Genomic DNA, 19,740 nt, shown 5'->3' with positions numbered 1-19,740 from the left:
ATCAATGGCTACTCTCTTGAACGGGGTGTCAATTATAGGAGTGCTGCCGAGTTGCACACGGCCCACCAAGTGCTTGGGAATAGTTCTTTGACATATGTCACATGATTTAACAAATCGTGTGATGTCTGACTGAACCCCTGGCCAGTAGAATTCTTCGGGTACCCGGTCTGTGGTTCGTTTAATTCCCTGATGGCCTGAAAGTATCCCTTCATGGGCCATTTTCATCACAAAATGTCGGAGGCACCTTGGTACCACAAGCTGATCTACCTGCCTCTTAGAGTGAAGGGTGTACATGCGAAAGAGGATTCCGTCATTCAAAAAGAACAATATTTTAGCGAACCTTGTCTTGACCTCTTTGTTAACGGCTTCGAAGCATTTCTGCAGGCTGCTGTCTTCCTCCTGTTTGATTTTGAAGTCCTGTGGGCTTATATCCAAGGGGTTAATAACTGGAGCCGGGAGTAGATGGATTTCCTGCCTGTCGGTTTACTGCAGCAACATTTGTCTTGAAACGTGTTTTCTTTGCAGCCGACGTCGAAGACTTTGCATACAAGGGTCCGTGTGCAGAACCAGAATTTTCTGCGCCAGAATAGTCTTCTGCAGTGTTCCGGGTGTAAAGACTGCTCTTCCAATCGTTATCAGGATTGTGAGCATTTCGAACGCCTTCCACATTTCCCAAGACAACATCATATAAAGGAGTATCCATACAAAGAGCTCGAGTTTTGCCAGTGAAGAAAGGTGAAAAAATTTCCACGTGCACTTCAGGAAGCTTCATCAACCGTCCATCCCAGAGGCAAACGGAGGAAATGTTTTCAGTCAGCTTGCTATCTGCCACGAAAGGCCTTTTTACTATGATTGAATCGCATCCGGTATCTCGCAGTACTGTTGCCAGATGTCCTTCAAGTGCGCCTTCGCCCGTGGGCATCGATTTTTCCTTCAGTTTGGCCGGGTGCGTTTCCGTGCACTCTGGACTATAAGGAACACAAAGGAAAGCCTGCGACTCTGGATTAATTACCTTGGTTTTATCTCTTTGTTGTAAAGAGCATGATGCCTTTTCTACACTGTTGGCCTTTTTGGGGCAGTCACCCGTTTTGTGCCCGGTGTGGCGACACTTTCCACAAAAAGATGGCTTTGTACCCGGACCCTTTGTGTTGGTCCAGCAATCAGCAGCTCTGTGACCCTTTTTGTTAGAAAGGAAACACTGCGGTCTCTCTTTATCGTCTTGCCGCTCAGACGTTCGAGTTATATCTGGGGGCTTGCTCAGGATGTCACCTTTACATTAGCCAAGGTTAATCAACCCCAGGGCCTCCAAGTAGTGGTCTGTAGCCTCCGCAAGTTTTTCATGGCCTTCACAGTTTCTTTCTTCAAGAAACACAGCGACTTTCTCGTGGCATTGTGCGAGAAACTGCTCATAGACAATTTTGTCTCGCAGAGCATCGTGGGTCCGTTTTGTCTTGGCCATTTCTTGCCAATGGTCAAAATAACCTAATAGGCGCCCGGCAAACTGCGTGCCCATTTCAGAATTGTCTGGTATTGCTGATCGGAATTTTGTCTGATAGCCTTCTTCTGTGAACCTAAATCGTTGTAATAGTGTTTTCTTCAACGTTACGTAGTCCGAGGCATGTTCAGCTGCCATCCTACCAACTACACTCAAGGCTTCTCCTGTCAAGCAAAGGCTTAGTGATAGGGCCCATTTGTCTTGCGGCCAGTCTTGACTAGTAGCGACGCGCTCAAATCGCTGTATATATGCGTCCAGCTCATCGCGTTTCTCGTTAAAGGCTGGGATGAGTTTATGTGGACTTTGGTAGCTCTGTGTGGTGCCTATGGGCGCACTCTCGGTAAGCTGCCCTGTAGTTGTGCTACCTGTTGACGCACCTTATTTCTTATTTATTTCTTATTTCTTATTTCTTTTATTTCCAGAATAAACGAAAACATTACATTCTGGATGGTCTCCTGGGCTAAAAGCTGTAATGAAACAGCTTGACTAGGGCCCAGAAGACCAATGACATGGCAACAAGTGACCGGTAAAAATATTTGCACCAAATTACAAGATATATCACACATTGTACAAAAATATTTACAAAAACAAAGCATATAACAATATCTGTGTAAGCGTAACAGGGAATGATTTTTTGACTAAAACACATCTCTAACAACGAACAAGACCAACAGAATACCAAAATTTATTTACAGAAAAGAAATTTTTAATACTACAAGTACAAGGAACACAGTCAATAGTACACCTGTAATAGTACAAGCAAATAGTACACCTGTAATTCTAGCAGTAAACTACATGAAACACTAATATCAACACAATATAATAATAGAAAGCATGATAGCTAATCATATACAACAATATACAGTGAAATGTAGTACAACATTAACAAATAATTGAAATACATTAGTAATTCAGAAATATTTCACGTAATGTATTTAGCGCAGGTTTATGTAAATGATTATGCTTTTTAAGAATGCATGGGAGGTTATATTTCAATGACTGCAGTTTATAGTCAGTGCGAAAGCGCGGTATGAGCCATCCTCCTACATTACGAGTATTGATAGCATGACTGTTGCGTTGCAGTGCAGCAGTTAACTCGATAAATTGTTTAAATGAAGAAGAACATATGTAAAATGATCGTAGGATACGGAACTCGTACATATATTGGATTTTAATTATACTGTACTTGCGAAAATATGTCGATGTCGGTGATAAATAACCAGTGTTGGCAATGTGACGGACAGCTTTCTTCTGCAAAACCAATATTCTGTTGATGTTGCGTTGAGTTGTAGTAAGCCAAACCAGACTGCAGTAACTTATATGTGATTGAAACAGTGCTTGATATATGCTGACTTTTATTTGTGTAGGGAGAATTTCTCGACAACGCGACAGAGCTCCCGCTGTAAAAGAAAGTTTCTTGCATAAATGACTTACGTGAGAGTCCCAACTTAGATGAGATGAAAATGTTACACCGAGAATTTTATGTTCTTCTACAATATCTATTTTTTGATCTGCACAAATAATATCTTGTTTAACGTTCAGAAATTTATTTCTAGCTCTAAATATTATAACCTTCGTTTTCTTAGGGTTAATTTTAAGTTTATTTGATAGTGACCATGATGTAATATTGCAAAAGAAACGATTACAACTTTCTATCAACCTATCTGTATCTGCGCCGGAAAACAAGACCGTGGCATCATCAGCATATATTATAAATTTTACCGACTTGTTGATATTAACAATATCATTTAAGGTTGCATCAGCCTTTAAGGTTGCATCAGCCATTTTTGAATAGTGCTAAATCCCAGTAACAAAAATCAATAAAAGAAATTGTTATTCATCCCTCAGTTGCATTTTCGGTTCGGAATCGTTGCTACAGGGTCTATAGCTACTCGCTGACGCAAAAATCTTGGCATGAGTAAATTTGATGTCAGTGCTCCTTTAACTTGAGCTCAAGAACTTCCTTCTCTGATTTTATTCTAGGGACTGCCTCTGCCTCGGCTTCTTTCGCGGCATTTCGTTCAGCCAGACGAGTGTCACGTGCCTCTTTTTCGCGTGCGCATTCTTGGTCCATTCAATCTTTCAGTGCTGAGCCACTTAACCCCAATTCCTTTTCGATTGCCGTCAGCTTATCTGCCTTCATCATCGACCGTCACACACACATATGCGATGTGATGTTCTTCTTAGATGTAACAAGAGTAGTCCTGTATCGCGGACGCCAGATAAGTAATGGTTAGGTTCGTCACGTAGCAAGGCCTGTGATGCGAGGAAGATGGAGGCAGTGCGGAACACAAAATGAAGTTATATTGGACGAGAGAAAATCATTGCAAATACAGTAACATACGTCGTACACGCACACGGTTCACACACATATAAAAAGAGTAAACAGTCTCACAGTCCGTGCCGTAGCCCGGTGCGTTGAAGTGGGGCCCGTTGCGTGCTCGGATGCAGTCGTTGCTTGGGTGGACAGGTCAGCATACCATTGTAGAGGGCATCACCAGGCCTAGGCGTAGCCACACACTGTCAGCGACGTCGGATCGTTGGACGTGGTCGGCAGCTCTGGCCTTTCGAGGGCGCTCGCCGTACTGGAGATGTCCGCAGGACCACTCATCCAAAACTCGTACCTGGCCATGCCGACACGCCCTGCCCCGAGGACGTCAATGGCTCGAGGACAGGAACCCGGCTTTTCGAATCTCGCGCGTAGTTGCGGGATCATCGCCCTAGGCTCCCATGCGTCGTCTTGTTGACGTCCGAACAGCTTCGTTCTGCGCGAGCGCCTTCTCTTCTTTTTTCATTGAGCGCGCTTCAATGCCCCTTCATTCTTGTCATCTTGTAGGTGGTGTGGCACTGTTGTCTGCTATGCTTGCATTTTCCAATCTACTACATCACAGGCATGAAAAAATTGATTTTTTTTAAATCATATTTTCGGTTTCGGCAGCCCTTTTTCTATTTTATTCCAAAATATCTTTCCTCAAAACTTTGTAGAAGTGCCGTAAAAAGCTTTTTGCACCTGCCGAGCTAGTGAAAATCATTGTAAAAGTCGAGAAAAGAAAGCCTTTTTTATTTAAATATACAGCTTCGCAACAGCACAGCTGTCCACGAACAAAGAGTCATGAAAACTGTCAACGGCGTCGTGCACGACCTGGAGTTGTCCATGTCGTGCGTCTAAAGCCGTATTATGCGCATTAGCAAACTTGAAAACTTTTTCTTTGTTGTTTCTTTGTTGCTTACACTATTGTTAATTACGGTGATTTTGGGACGTTAAACCCCATATATGAATCACTTATTGTTAATAGTACATTCGGGCTCTATTATTGTTATTATTGCACCCTTTCCCCCTCTTATTTTTCTGTAAGCATTAGGACGATGCTTTTTCAGTGGGAGGCATTGCCACGAGTGTTTTTTATTTTCACTCTTGCTGTATTCGGTTCACGCCCACAAAGACTGTCAGCGCAAACCACGGCTCAGTGTTCTAGAAATTCTCCATTGTTGCTGATCGTTTTGTCAAGAATACCCTATTTACAGGATTATAAGTCCACTCGAATGTAGGTCGACCGCCCGAAATGGCACGGCATAAAAAAAAGAGAGGAACACGAGCACATTCTATTTATTTATTATTTTTTAACACACTGTGTAGCCACTAATGTGCGAAGGCCGCTTCATGGCAGTGCTTAAAAGCTCTGCAAGAAAGCTAGCTTTGTGGAACTACTTGGAAATAATTTTCAGATAGACTCCACAACTGAAACTCGTTTTCAATTCTAAATCGACCCTCCCTCCCCCAATTTCTGATTTTCAATTCAAACAAAATGGGTTGACCTACAATCGCATAAATACAGTGGCCGCTAGTGGTAACGCTGAAAATTCGATGTGTGTCACCGCTTGTCAGTTGATCAACGCTTTGTTAGCCGCTATCAGTGCCAGTGTGTATTACTGTAATTTCACTTTCGGCTAGCCAGCCACAGGCTTATCTGAATAAACAGCCGTCTCTTTAAGAGCCAAAATGTGACCTATACACAGAGAATTATCATCGGAGGAGATAACAAGAAAACGCCTACAATACACTTAATACTCACATTTGTTTCCAGTAAACTGCCGAAGTCCATTCAAACAGAGTACACGAAGACCTCTCTCAGGCCATACATACCAAGCCCTCGTCATTGCATCCAATGCCAAAGGTATGGCCATGGCTCTAAAAGCTGTCGTGGTCGCCAGACTTGTGCATAATGTGGAGTCTTGGGCCACGTGTCTGAGAGCAGCAAACAACCGCCACACTGTGTTAACTGTGAAGGAAACCATGCCGTATATTCCCGCTCCTGCACATACTGGAAGAAAGAAGAAGAGATAATTACATAGAAGGTGAAGGAGAACATTTCATTTAAGGAAGCAAGGAAAAGGGTCTCGCCATTCTATGGCCCAATATATGCTGATGCGGTACGTCAGGGGGCACCGCCGCATCAGCCCTCCCTACTCCTTCGGCCCGCGCATAACGAGCCGGTGCTTGTGGCATATGCCCCAAGGTGGCTGTAGTCCAGACTACACCACCTACTCCCGAACAGAGTCCGGAGACTCCAGGGTCCTCAGGTCCCAAGGCCTCACCTGACCAGGCGAGGCCCAAAACTACCAGCTCGCACGTGCGGGCATCCAGTGCCTCTGACGAGGCAGTACCCTTGGTGCCGAAAGAGTGGGGTGGCTCCTTGAAACGCGCCAAGAAAACAAAAAAAGCAGATAACAGGGCCTGGAGACGGCACTATTACACGAACTCAAACTCCCGCCTAAACAGCCACTCGTTTTTCGTACACACAGCACTACTTTACATTCATAATGAACACTCGGAAATTATACAATGGAACATCAGGGGCCTTCTCAGAAACCTTGACGACGTCCAAGAACTTTTACACGAACACTCACCAAAAGTGCTGTGTGTACAAGAAACACACCTAAATTCAAAACATACCAACTTTTTTCATAAATACATTATTTTCCGGAAGGACCGTGATAATGCCACGACATCATCCGGAGGTGTTGCCGTTATAGTGATAAGAGATTGCATGCACACACAACTCCCAACATTCCTTGAGGCAGTGGCTGTTCGAGCTGTTCTTTTTGATAAACTGATCACAATTTGCACTATTTACATTCCGCCTAGCTATCAGCTGCAAAAACATGATTTACACTCTTTAATTGATGAACTTCCGGAGCCTTGTGTTCTCCTTGGAGACATTAATGCACATAGCAGGCTATGGGGTGACTCTCATTGCGTTGCGCGAGGTCGACTGATTAAACAGTTCCTTCTCTCATCGAGCGCGTATCCTAAAAAGAAAAGAACCAACATATTATAATCTCGCTAATAATACCTACTCCTCCATAGACCTTAGCATAGTATCTCCGTCTCTTGTGCCTTTACTCCAGTAGAAAGTCATCAGTACTCCGTACGGAAGTGACCACTTGCTTCGGAACTCACAGAGTCGAAAACCTTGACATCTTCAAGAAAATGAAGTCTCAAGGCAGGATAATGCGTCGGCAGGCCAGAAGAGGAAGCTGGGAGAAGTTGTTGTCAGGGATCAATTCATACACTATGGGAATCGAGAGCGCCCTCCTACCTGGCGCCTCATTCCCCAGCTGCCGGACGCGCGCCACCAGCGTAGCCCGGGCGCGCATAAGCACCGGCATCCGCCAAGATAGCTGCCAGGGCGCCTCTTGGTCTCGGCCAGTCAACCGTCGGCTTCTTCCCGCGCTGGCATGTCCGGGCACGCTACGCTGGTGCACTGTGCGGGCCTACGTCACAACGCAGCGCCATTTCCCATTGGGCGCGCGTGGCATCCTCCTCTCCTACGAGGTGTGTTGCGCCTGACGATTCGCTCATCGCGGTAGATGCTCTCCGGCCTCCACAAGAGGTTGACGCGCTGCTTAGCAGGCGGCTTCTCGTTCATGGGTTCGACTTTGGCCCTTGTGCGGGAGTCGTAGCGCCCTAGGCAAGCGTACTTGCTTGGTCTTGTGGAGTTCCTTATACGGCCTGCAAGCCCGTGAGTGTCGCACTGTGCTGCATCTTGGGTTAATAAACTCGTTGTTGTTGTTATCCTGCCTCATGCAAGGTTTCTGCGCCGTGCCGGAGAAAACGACAAACCCGGCCGCAACGTCTTCGCACGCAGCGGCAGTGGAGGACGTCGCATCCCTACACGGTTGCGCATAGTAGGTAAGCCTTGTGCAAACCTATCTCCACATAACTGGCGGCCAACTTGGTTTCGGCATGGCTTCAGAGCAGACCCCTTCGAGGGGCTCGTTCCTGTTCTATCCTGTGGCGACGGACTTGATATGTTCGAGGCGGACCGCTGCAACAGCACGAGGTACGGCCCTCTCGGCGACCCTCCGCTTTCGTTTACCGGGAGAGATCCCTTTTTCGGGGTCCCTTACGGTGATGCGAGTCGCTTGAACGAGGACCACAGTCCTAGCCAAGCCAGTAACGGGCTGTATCAGCTGTTCGAGACACACGCACTTACGGGCCTGCTCTAGCGCAGTTTCCGCTCGCTGGCCTTTTCCCGTCAGCAGCACGGTTGACAGCTCACATCGCCGCACCCAGTCCTTCCTACCGGGAGCACTCAGGTGTTGGCGGGAACGCGCTTATTGACCCGTCGTGGTCGCAAGCGCAAAGGGTTGACGATGTCGTTCGCGAGCCTGCTCACTTAACCGACAATGTCGCAGCGTTCACCGACTCTCGCTGGCCTGAGACTCGCGTGGGCGACGCTTTCGACGGACATGGGCCACCGTGCTCCGCTGTCGACCAGTTTGCCAGTCGTGTGAGGCCTCAAGCACCAGTCGGAGCGCAAACCCTACCCCTCCTCCATGCCGTGTACTGGCCCTTTTCAATCGAATGCACATGTTGGGGAACAGGCGCGCGCACCTGTTACGGCCACGCCCGCCTCGGAGCAATCACCGCTGCACGCAACTGTGGCGCAGCTCGTAAACGTTGGAAGCGGTTCGCTCCAACGTTTACGAGCTGCGCCACAGTTGCGTGGCGGTTCGCTCGCAGCCTTGTGCTTTAAAGGGAGACCCCGAGTCCCCTCAGCCAAGCGTTACAAGTAGCTTAAGGGTACCTCTGCCTGAGTACAGCGGTTATTCGAACCGCATCAGTGCCACAGAGTACCTCGAGGCGCTGCACCGCTATCAGCAGGCTACGCGGCTGAGCGACAGCGTTATGCTTGGCTCTGTATTGCTTGTGTCGCTGACAGTCCAAGCGGTGAGGTGGTACCGGCTCCTCGGCCACCAAGCTCGCTCGATGTAGGAGTTTAGGGCGCTCTTCCGTAGCGGATTCCTTCTTCCTGAATACGAGCACCGCATGCGTCGCGAGTTAGAGCTTCGCACAAAGCATCCCGACGAATCTCTTCTCGAGTACGTTCGGGCTTTGCAGAAGCTCTACCTCCTTGCCGATCCTACGACATTAGACGCCGAGAAGGTGGAGCGAGCTATACGTCAGGCTCATCCAACCTTCGCCGCTTACCTTCAGAGCGCCCGTTATCGTGACCTAAACGAGCTGGCATCTGATGCGAAGTGTATTCAGGGCGACATTCTGGCGGCGCGAGCCTATCGCCCGCCGTCACCGCCGTCCGCGTCTCTCGTGCCTCGTTGCGCGTGGGCTGGTCGTGACTTGTCACACTAGGGATCCCCGAACCATGAAGCGGCCTCTGCCGCGAGAGACCGAGACGTGCTCGATGTGTCGGACCGTGCTTTGGACCCGTACTCGTAGGCCCAGACGGCCACCGTTGCCCGGCAGCGTTAACAATAACGGAAACCCCGTGCTCCGCTGCACGAGGGGATATCGGATCGCGCAGCCCCCACTGCGGCTAGGGAACGGACACCTCGTAGCTCGAAAGGATCGCCGAAATCCCCCCCTGTTGGAGGAAAAGGCGTTGTCTGCTTTCGTTGCCGTGAGCGTGGTCACACCGTGCGTGAGTGCAACGCGCCCCAACCGACACAACGGCCTCCTCGCCCGTCGGGAACGAGGTGAGCCGTCGGTGAGCTCCCCCTTGCCGGCGGCTGTAGCAGTAAGAGAGCACGGGAGTGTAACACAACCTCTGGCACCGATGGCGTGTCGCGCTGGACATGACATTCCAGCCACGCCGGCGCCGTTCATCGCCCTTACGATCGCTGGTCGAGAGTTTGCGGCGTTGCTGGATAGCGGGGCTTCTATCTCGCTGTTCGGCGAAGAGGTTAGGGCTCATTTGCGCGACCGCTCTGTCCGCATTCGAGCTTGCAACACTGCCTTCCACCTCGCCAGCGGTAACGCCACCTCGTGCGGCGCTGCGCGGTTGGTTGTGCGTTGGGAGAATCGCGCACGCCAACAGCGCTTTGTGCATCTCCCTGGTCTTTCCATGCCTGTGATTCTCGGTCGTGACTTTCTCATGCGCACAGGTATCGGGATTGACGTCGCAAGCGGAGGCTACAGGGATGGCCCGTTCGGCGCCCTACGGCCTTTCGCTCCACCTCCCTTGGTCTCGGCTGCCAGTAAGTCACCGGACGCCACGAGGAGGAAGGAGGAAAGGAGACCAAGCGTTGCCCCCGCAGCCCGCGTCTCCCCTTACGACGCCAAAACTGGTCCTTTGGCCGGCGCAGTGGAAAACGGTCCGTGCGTACAGCTTTCCCTCGAGCATAATGCTGCCGGGGTGAACGAGGTCTTGGCTATGCCAGTGACCCCTCCCCCCCCCCCCCCCCCCCCCGCTAAGCAGCAACTCGAATGGCTCGCTGCTGCCTTTGCCGGACAGCTTGTCGAAACGCGAGAGCACGCCTGTCGTCGCTGTTGACACGTTTCAGCGACACGTTCACAGAACCCCCGGGTTGCACTTCTCTGGTGAGGCACCGGATTGACACAGGCGACGCACAACCGTGGAAATGCAATCCTCGCCCCGTTAGTGCTGCAAAGAGGAAAGCGATTGACCAGGCACTGGATGAGTTAGTTGAGACCGGAGTTGTCCAATGCTCAAACAGTCCTTGGGGTTCACCGGTGGTAATGGTCCCCAAAAGAGACGGCTCTCATCGGCTCTGTGTGGACTACCGCCGGCTGAATGAGATCATGAGAAAGGATGCTTATCCTATGCCTAACGACTCGATCGTGGCTGCTCTAGGCGGTGCTTGCTACTTCAGCACCTTGGATGCTAGCCGCGTTTACCTACAGGTTCAGATGGAGCAAGGGGACGCGGAGAAAACTGCGTTCACCTCTCACAGAGGTTTGTACGAGTTTACCGGCATGCCTTTTGACTGCTCTGGAGCTGCAGCTACATTTCAAAGATTGATAGACTGCATTCTAGGGGACGCTAAATGGCAACACGCCATGGCGTACCTCGACGACATCGTCATCTTCTCTCGAACGTTCGAGGAACACCTTCATCACTTGGAGGATGTCCTCGGGAGGTTGCGTGCCGCCGGGTTGACTTTGAACCCGAAGAAAGCTCAAATAGCTGAGACTCGCATCTCACTATTAGGCTTTACCATTCAGAGTGGTCGTGTTCTGCCGTGCGAGGAGAAGGTACGGGCCATTGTGGAGTACTCGACGCCGGCAAACATTCAGGGCCTGAGGCGCTTTTTGGGCATGGTGAACTACTATCGACAGTTCATCCCAAACTGTGCAGCCCTCCAAGCGCCCTTGACTGCACTCTTGAAAAAGTCGGCACGATGGAGCTGGGGGCCAGAACAAGAGCGAGCCTTCGAGGCGCTTTCCGAAGCTCTAGTGGCCACAGCCGAGTTAAAGCTGCCCGACCTGAACAGGAGGTTCGTTGTCCAAGCGAACGCGAGCGACCTGGGTCTCGGCGCGGTACTCCTTCAGGAGCACGACAGCGTCCTCCGGCCAGTCGCCTTTGCGAGCCGGTCACTTAACACCACCGAACGTAACTATAGCGTCACAGAAAGGGAATGTCTCTATAGTTTTTGCTCTCCGGAAGTTCGACTGCTATGTCGACGGCATGCCATTCGTGGTGGAAACGGACCACATGGCACTCACCTGGCTTAAGCGCTTGCGCGAGCCCTCGGGCTGCCTCGCGCGCTGGGCGTTGACCTTGCAGCGGTACAACTTTGTTTTGCGCTACCGAAAAGGGAGTTCGAACGCCGTGGCTGACGCCTTGTCGCGTGCCCCCGTTTCGGCGTCCGACACTTGTGTCCGCCACTCCCGAGAGCAATCGCATCAAGTAGACCCCGGGCCCTCTGGCTCCAAAGGGTCCAAAGGCGTGAACCCTGATGCCGAAGTGACTTTCGAGTCTACAGCCTCGGGTGAGGACGCATACCTGGTAGACCCTGTCACGTCGACCGGTATCGTCTTTAGCAGAGAGGAGCTGCTCAAACGATCCGTTTTGTCAACACATCATTGACGAGCTCAAAGAGCTGAGCTCCCAAGCGGAGCGTGGCGGTCAAGCCGCCAGGAGTGAACAGACAGCTGGTATTGCGGTTGGCGCCGAGTGCTGTACGCAGGCTGGTATTGCTGCGGGCACGTTGGACTCGTACCTGCTTGATGCCGACGGCGTTCTCCTGCGCTATGTCCCATCTGAAGAAGCTCCCCAGGAGTCTTTCAAGGTGGTGATACCCCGCAGTCTAAGAAAAGCCACCTTAGATTATTTCCACCACTCGCGGTTTGCCGGACACGCGAGTGGCCTTAAGACTTTTCAAAAGTTGGGCCGCTGCGCTACCTGACCTGGCATGAAGCGCGACGCCCTTCACTACGCCCGCTCATGCCGCGTGGGCCAATGCGTAAAGCCTCGCGGGGGCAAGCCTCCCGGGCTCATGCAGCCGATCGACAGCCAGCAACCTTGGCAGGTCGTGGCCTGTGACATTATGGGACCTTTCCCAAGAAGCCGGAAAGGCCATGTTTTTCTCCTGGCTGTCACAGATCACTTCACGAAGTGGGTCGAACTGTTTCCCCTTCTGAAGTTAACGGCACGCGTTATCTGGGACAAGTTGACCGAGGTCTTTACCCGCTTTGGCTTTGCGGCGGAGTTGATCACGGACAATGTGTCCTATTTCACGGGCAAGGTATTTGTGGATGCGTGTGCTGCCTTTGGCATTAAGCACCATAAAAAAACCATGTATCACCCACAGGTCAACCCGACCGAGCGGATCAACCGGAACCTCAAGCCCTTGCTGACAGCCTTTGCGCAGCAACACAGGCACTGGGATGCTTGTCTTAACGAGATCGGCCTCTCCTTACGGTCTACGGTCAATCGCTCGACAGGGTACACGCCCGCTTTCCTCAACTTTGGGAAAGAGCTGCCCATGGACCGCGTCCTACGGGGCGGCGGCGGGGCAAGCGCCGCGAAGGTCAGCCCGTCTGGCTACGCGGCGGAACTGCGCTCACGGATGGACGGGGCTCTCGACCTGGCGCGTTCCAACCTGGCAAAAGTGCGAGCTGGTCAGAAGGCTCAATACGACCGGTCGCATCGGGATGTCCGTTACGATGTCAGTGATCTCGTCCTCAGGCGCAATCACGTCTTGAGTGACGCCGTCAAAGGCATCTCGGCCTCCCTTTCGACCAAGTGGTTGGGCCCATACCAAGTGCACACCAAAGTGTCACCCCTGGTATACAAGCTGGCTGACTCCCAAGGGAGACCAGCCGGTGGTCCAGTTAACGTCTCCGATCTCAAATTTTTCGTTGCCCGCAGCAACGACTTCGGAGAGGGTGAGGCGGTCACCGAACCACAAGGAAACCGGGATAAGGCTGGTTCCAAACGACGCCACCGGTGCAACCTGCGAACAAGCAGTTAAGCTGATTTTCTCCCCCGGCATGTAGCGGGACGTTATCCCCTCCATGTAAGGGAGCGGAGATTATAGCTGCTGTGCGAGAGTCCATCCAGCAGCAACAGTAACGGCTACCTGGCGAGCTTTCTCCGTGGTAACATCATTACACGCATTGCGCGCGGAATATCCACCTGGTTCTCAGGGCTCCCGGCTGCTTGAGAGAGAAAAGCCTTTTCCCCGGTGGCTCACTCTCTCACTGGGTATCTTCCGCGTAGTTGGCGGGAGAAGGGAAGTGTGCGCCCTATTGGTTCACGCAATCTTCAATCCCACGGGGTAGGCTCTCTTTATTGGGCCAGCCTGTCGCGCTACCGGGGCCGCACCTTCAGTTGCGTTTCGGCTTTTCACCGACACCCCAGCTTTCGTTATGTCCTTCTCGATGGCCCGTTCCTCCAAGAAAAAGCCCGGGAGACCAGCCACGCGCTCGGTCGTTCCGCAGGCATCGGCCGCGTCCATGCCGCCTCCGTCGAATGCTCCCCTGGCCTTGGCTAACAAGACACCGCCTCGTCGTGAAGTCGCTACGTGGACGTTCCAACATGGCACTGAGGCCCCGGTCGCCTTCGTGTGGACTCGTCGCTGGTCCAAGCAACGCAAAGTCTGGGTGGGGTTAGACCCCGAGTCCGTCCCGCGTCCTTTCCGCGGACGCACCCTTCCGGACCTGCTTGACGCTTCCGGAGATGCCTCGATGCTGCCTGTTCCTGAGGCCTCCTACTGCGACGCTTGTGGTGTCCTGCTGGTGCACGAGGCTACCCACCTCCGTTCGAGGGTTCACCGAGCGAAGTCCGGCGGTGCCCCTGTGGTCATGTCCACTTCGGCGGTGCCGCCTGGCCCGGGCCTTCAACCTGCCCTGTCGACCGACTCTGTTCAGGCGGTCGTGGCGGCGCTCGTCATGGACTCTTCATTCAAGTCGGCCATCGCTGCGGTGGTGTCCACCGCCCTCCTGCGACCCCAGCCTCCTGCTGAGACGCCGCCGAACGAAGACACCGGGGCGCCCGACGATCTCGTGGACGGCATGGACCTGAACCTCAGTTTTTTCGGTGTCGGTGGATGCTGTCATTACGGCGTCTTTAGGGCGGCCTCGGTCTTAGGAGGGGGATGTGGGAATCGAGAGCGCCCTCCTACCTGGCGCCTCATTCGCCAGCTGCCGCACGCGTGCCACCAGCGTAGGCCGGGCGCGCATAAGCAGCGGCATCTGCCAAGATGACTGCCAGGGCGCCTCTTGGTCTCGGCCAGTCAACCGTCGGCTTCTTCCCGCGCTGGCATGTCCAAGCACGCTATGCTGGTGCGCTGCGCGGGCCTATGTCACAACGCAGCGCCATTTCCCATTGGGCGCGCGTGACATACTCCTCTCCTACGAGCTGTGTTACGCCCGACGATTCGCTCATCGCGGTAGATGCTCTCGGGCCTCCACGAGAGGTTGACGCGCTGCTTAGCAGGCGGCTTCTCGTTCGTGCGTTCAACTTCGGCCCTTGTGCGGGAGTCGTAGCGCCCTAGGCAAGCGTACTTGCTCGGTCGTGTGGAGTTCCCTATATGGCCTGCAAGCCCATGAGTGTCGCACTGTGCTGCATCTTGGATTAATAAACCGCTTGTTGTTGTTATCCTGCCTCGTGCGTGGTTTCTGCGCCGTGCCGGAGAAAACGACAAACCCGGCCGCAACGTCTTCACACGCAGCGGCAGTGGAGGACGTCGCATTCCTACATGGTTGCGCATAGTAGGTAAGCCCTGTGCAAACCTATCTCCACAACACACAGGAGGCTAAAGTCTGGAACATGGTTGGTGGGGTAGCAGGAAGACATGTACACACACTCTTACTTGTAAACACACAGGGTGATACCTGAGATCAGGCAAACTTCCTCGGTGCACACTTCGAACGGGTGTCCAGCTCGTCACACTATACTGATGCTTGCCAAAAATACAGAACAAGAATAGAAAAGCAGAAACTCGAACGCAAATGTACTAGATACGAGGCATATAACCAAGCTTCTGTTTAGCTAAGCTCCAAACATCTCTTAACTCCTGCAGTATTTCTGCCCCAGGTTATGACCGTGTGGTGTATGAAATGTTAAAAAACCTACCAATCGAAACACAAGAATACCTTACTTTGTACAATGCTATCTGGTTTTGTGGCACTATCCCTGCTTCCTGGAAAGAGGCTATTATTATTCCCATATTGAAAGAGGGCAAGGACCCTTCTTCAGTTTAGAGTTATAGGCCTATTGCACTTACAAGCTGCTTGTGCAAAGTCTTCGAAAAAATGATAAATTGCGGGCTCGTAAATTTTCTTGGAACAAACAATTTACTTGACCCATCTCAGTGCAGGTTTCGAGAGGGTAGATCCACCACTGACCACCTTGTTCGTATCGAGGCACAGATCAGAGACGCTTTCGTCCACAAACAATATTTTCTCTCTGTGTTCCTCGATATCGAAAAGGCTTACGATACAACATGGTGCTTTGGAATATTAAAAGACCTGTCTCATTTTGGCTTGCATGGAAGAATGTTTAGCATAATCGAAAGTTACTTGTCAAATAGGACATTCCGTGTCCAAGTGGGCTGCGTTCTTTCCCAAACATTTGTCCAAGAAACGGGAGTGCCGCAAGGTGGTGTACTTAACTGCACACTCTTTATTATCAAAACGAATTCTTTGTGCTTGTCTATTCCTCGAAATATGTTTTACTGCACATATTTCGACGACGTCCAGTTTGGTTTTAAGTCTTGTAATCTGGCCATGTGTGAGCAGCAGGTTCAGCTTGGTCCGAACAAAGTCTCCAATTGGGCATAAGAAAACGGGTTCCGGCTGAATGCTCCGAAAAGCACGTGTGTCTTGTTTTCCAGGAAGACAGGCCTTCATTCCGAACCTGATATTCAACTGCATGGACAACGTCTTTCTGTTAATACTGAACATAAATTCTTAGGCCTAATATTGGACACTAAGCTAATATTCATACCACACATCAAGTACAATTGAGCCCGCTTATAACGAACCTGAACGTGACGCGGCATCCGTTCGCTCTATCCCGAAGTTCGTAGTAAATGAAACATATTTTTTGAAAAAGTTGCAAGTGAAAGCATAAATTTTTTGCCCTAAAAATCCGTGATGCATGTGTTTTGAAGACCAGAAGCGATAAGTGCGGTCTTGAGTTCATTTAAAACGGCAGAGTGCTCGTTCGTCGAGGCCCGTGGCATAAGCTGCGCGAGGCACTGGCTCCAAAGTATCGTCATTCTCGCTATCCGATTCCTCCAAATCGCTCTCGCCATGTACTTCATTCACAATGCCCCAATTCATGTACGGATCCGCAGTGTTGGCATCATCATCGGCCGTAATTAAACCATCGCAACAGATGTCCCACTTGCTCTCCCAGGTCGGAGTCGACGACGCGCTGCCACAAATCGCCGCCGCAGTGGTCCAGTTCGGAAGCTACAGGCTCAGCATCGGTCCCGACGTCGACGAAGTCGGCCTTGCGAAAACAGTTTTGTGCGCATGTAGTCATCACCCCCGCCCACGAAATATTCACCGTCTCCACAACTACACAGCGGGACGCCTGAAGCGGCAAGCTGGCTGCCTGGTGGTCAATAACTATGAGCAAGCGCTCCACATTGTGGCACCTAACGCGCGGATTACGCTCAAGCCAAGCGGTCACACCTTCGACGTTTTTTTGAGCGGCAGGAAAAAGCGTGCTAGTCCTCCCGTCGGCCATCGTAACCACACACGCACACCAAGAGCGAGCAAGACGCGCACACGCGACACACATACCGGAACGCGTGGTACAGCTCTGGGCCCGTTTCCAGTCAGAAAACGAAACTAATTCGAGCCAGCGTGGCGGGCGTCGCAGAACGGTGGAGACGGGCGAGGGGGTTGTGATCCAGAGAGGAGAGCAGACTTGTGAGAGAAGGGCAAGGAGTTGCGATAAAGAGAGGGGAGGATGCAGCGGGAGGGCGACCTTGAAAACCAAAACACGGGAGAAGGAGGCAGGTTGGGTAGCTCGCTTAAAAGGTCTGCAAAACTCGCACGTAGAAAAACTTTTTTGAAAGAGTGGTTGTGCGCGCAGAATTCAAAGCATGGCCGCCTGGATCGATGTGTGCGGCGGTGTTCGAAGAATCGACGGCCGTGTTCAAAAAATCGTTTTGTTGCGCCGGCGAGTTGCGTGGGCTCACCAACCAAGATAGCTATTCGTTCCGCGCAAATTAACAGCCGTTCTCACGCTTCCGCACGTGCGCGGAAGGCGTGCTGAGGTGAGTGCGAAGTGAGCAAGAACAAGTCTTAAACACGAAATGAATCCCAAATTATCAGAGCCGGTGGGGTAGCATATGCGCGTGCATTAGACACAGACTATCGGATACAGTCGGTGGCTGACGATGTTGGCAAATGGTCTGGTCACTCCAGGCCGGCGACGCCAACGACAGTACCAGTGATCAAAAACTTGGTAGATGGCCGACCGATCTTCGAAAGATCGGTGGCAGTGTGAAAACATGGGCCTCGTCTGGCGATGCAGGGTGCTCAGAGTAACGGGGGGGACAAAGGACGGAGGGGTGTGTAACAAAAAACAAAAGCAGTCGGGGCGTGAATGAAGGATACAACTTTCCTTCCTCCATGGGTTGGGGAGAGTGGCAACCAGAGGGTCGTGGAGGCAGGGTCGGCGTTTAACAATAGAATGTATGGGCTCCTCACCGATGCCTGATTGGTGGTCGAAATTGGTTTCCCAGGAAGTCGGCAGACTGCTGACTCCGTTCGCTGTAACCGATCAGCGGCGCTCGGAGACGTTCGTTGTAAGTGCGGTTTTGTGCCATTGAACCAATGTATATTTTCACGGTCACGCGAATATTGTTCGTTTTAAGTGAATGTTCGTTTTAAGTGGGGCTGTATATGTAGGTTCGACTGTATTTCAAAAACAAGTGCATAAAAGCCATCAATGTTCTAAAAGTGTTGTCACGCACTACGTGGGGAAGTGACAAGAAGTTTTCAATGAATTTTTATGAAAGCCTCATACGTACCTGCCTAGACTATGGGGCAATAGCATATCAGTCTGCGACACCTACTGTGCTTAAAATGCTTGATCCTGTTCATCATCTAGGCATCAGCCTCTCTACGGGTGATTTTCCTACTAGCCTCGTGGAAAGCCTGCACGTGGAATCGAATGAATGGTCGCCCCACCTCAAAGATGTTACATGTCTTTTAAATATTATCTTAATGTAAATGCAGACAAGGATCGCCATCGCACTCCACAATTAATGACATGTCAAGCCTCGCTGTGTTTGAAAAACGGCCTTCTATAAGACAGCCCTACTCACTCCGTGTGAGGGGCCTAGCGAAGGAAACCGATGTGGCACTTGAACACCGTTTGATGGCTCCTGTAGTATGCCTGCCACCGTGGCAGTGGCAGGTGATAGATTGTGACGTGTCCTTCTTGGAGGTTACAAAGCATGCATCAATTGCACATATCCATACATACTTTCTTGAACTACAACATAAATACACATGTCCTGAGTTTTTTTACAGATGGTTCGAAGTCTAACACTTCTGTCTCGTATGCATCCTGCGGCCCATTCTTTTCGGAAGCTGGCGTTGTGCACTCTGATACAAGCATTTTCACCGGTGAAGCTTATGCAATACTTGCGGCCGTTAAACACATTAAACAAATAGAACAATACAAGGCAATAATACATACAGATTTCCTAAGCATTGTAAAAACTCTGAAAACACCTAAAAAACACAAGGATCCTGGCATTGTCTCGCTTTATTCGCTCTTATGCACTGTCTACTCATCCAAGCAGGATGTCGTAGTCTACTGGGTGCCAGGACACCGCGAAATTCAAGGCAACGTTCTGGTGGACCAGCTAGCTGTATCCGCCAACCAAACCGCTACCGATACATCAATATGAATACCTGCACTCGACTTGAAACCTTTTCGAAAACAAAAGCTCAGGGATTATTGGCAGAGCACATGGGATACACACACATGGGTAATAAATTGCATGTCATCAAGCCGCAACTTGGTCATTGGCCACCAGTATCAAAATCACGCCACACAGAAGTAATCCTTTCAATGTTGAGAACAGGACATACACACACAACACATTCATTTCTTTTGTTTTGGGGCGATCCACCTTTGTGTGACAGATGTGAAGAAGCACTCACCGTACTTCACATTCTAATCTAGTGTAAAGAATTAGACACCCTGAGAAGACAACACTTTTCGTTACCCTACTGACAACAGATACCACTCCATCCTGCAATGTTTGTCGGTAGGGAACCACTTTTTACCCATAAATCATTGTTAGCTTATTTAAGCGAAGTTTGTACTTTTCACATCATATACCTGGGCATTCTGTAGCACCACTTCTCCAGACAGGTCTCTGGTGAGGTGGCTACACTCAACAAAGCACTTTCCTCACAGCCCTTGGATGCAAGAGTGTGAACTAGTGAGGCACTAGTGCTAATGCCATACATGTTCACCATCGCTTTTATTATCACAAGC

General features: G+C 50.9%; 1 protein-coding gene across 1 annotated transcript in view; it reads left to right on the top strand.

Annotated features, from left to right (window-relative positions):
• LOC119174329 (Fas-associated factor 2) overlaps positions 1-19,740 on the top strand; it is an 89,874-nt gene that overhangs the window by 43,277 nt on the left and 26,857 nt on the right. The window lies entirely within an intron of this gene.

This window comes from Rhipicephalus microplus, chromosome 5 (genome assembly GCF_043290135.1).
Source record: "Rhipicephalus microplus isolate Deutch F79 chromosome 5, USDA_Rmic, whole genome shotgun sequence".
Classification (NCBI taxonomy): domain Eukaryota; kingdom Metazoa; phylum Arthropoda; class Arachnida; order Ixodida; family Ixodidae; genus Rhipicephalus; species Rhipicephalus microplus.
This window is presented reverse-complemented; position numbering and strand designations above follow the sequence as displayed.